A 1,512-nucleotide genomic window follows, 5' to 3' on the forward strand; every position below is an offset into this window, starting at 1 on the left:
CTGATACCAAACCGCCTTGGGCGATGCATTTGAAGCCAAAGTTACATGATGTCCCATTCCTGAACGGTGATATTTTTCTGTGTTTGTTTACTTAAACAAATAATTGCCAAATTTGAGTCCTGCCAGAGAACAACATGCGAGAGAACTCTCCCAAACCCGGCTCCACAGGGCAGGCTAGATTTTAATCTATCACGTTATCCCAACAGTCAGTGATGTTCTTGTAACACACTCCCTTCCTTCTAGTCTCTGTTTGATGTTTTCTAAGGTGCTCATAGCACTTGGATCCTCTTTGGAACCACAGGGTGTTTACTGTACCAACCACGGGAATACATTTTGTTATGAATTTCCCTGCCCATTTATAGAAAATATATATACTGTCTGTTCTTGTAGCATTAATAGGCTTCCTCAATAAATTAAAAAATAAATGTAAAAAAACAAAGCATTATCCTTCAATGACTTAATAAGATTTTGCATCATCATCACCATTATTATTATTATTATTATTATTATTATTATTATTAAAGTATCCCAGCAACAGAGTAATAAAATTACACTGATGTGAGCAATTCACACGGCTTTGATTAAGGATGTGTCAGCATTTTCCCGCATGAATACTTCTTTTTGGTGGAATTAGAAGGAGTGGGAAAGAGATAAAAATCACCTCCTGTAATTCTTTGTGGGCTGCTCCCTGGCAGATGATGTTTTAACAGAGCGACTGCTTCTTTATTAATCTAGCTTTACAGAATAAATTAGCCTGAAACATTTATGATCCTTACTTTTAGGACCGTCTTTGCATTTAATTTGCAGGCCCCAGTGACTGCCTGACAGATCAGTTAGTTTGGTGGCTGCTTGTCTGAGGGTATGTTTACTAATGCCATGTGTGAAGTCATGGAAACCAGCACGAGGTGGGATCAGAGTTCTCCCACAGTCTTGTTCACTCATATCCTTCCGAATCCAGAACAGAATAAATCCTTCAGAACAGAGTCTGCCAGTTTAAACCACTGGTGCTCTAATGCAGGTATAACAAAAACCTGTATATGTAGAAGTCTGAAGTGGGTTCTGAGTAACAACATCAATCTTCAGGTACCTGACTTATCTCCTCTGATGTCTAAGAAGTAGGTAATTGGCCCTAGTAGAATAGCTCATACATTAGACTTCCTAATGCAAGCAAGAACGAGATCAGACACCTCCTGAGGGCAATTCAGGACTCCTAGGTGCTAAGCCAGGAGTTTTCTTGAGCTCTTGGGTAGGAAATGGTTTTATTGAGGGGAGGAGGAGGCCTTAACCCAGGCCAAAAGAAGAGCAGCAAAAGCTCTTGAGCATCAAGGCTTCTTCTGGGAATAGCAGGAAAAAAAAAATAAAAAAAAATTAAACAAAACACAAAACCCAAACACCAAAACAATAACAAAATATCCTGAAGAGGAGACTCCATCTTTTTGTATACATACTTTTTGTATAGTGGTCTAATAGTTAAAGTACACTCCTGGGAATGGAGTTCCAAGACCCTCTTCT

Source organism: Lepidothrix coronata, unplaced genomic scaffold, assembly GCF_001604755.1.
Source record: "Lepidothrix coronata isolate B3197 unplaced genomic scaffold, Lepidothrix_coronata-1.0 Scaffold117, whole genome shotgun sequence".
NCBI classification, from domain to species: domain Eukaryota; kingdom Metazoa; phylum Chordata; class Aves; order Passeriformes; family Pipridae; genus Lepidothrix; species Lepidothrix coronata.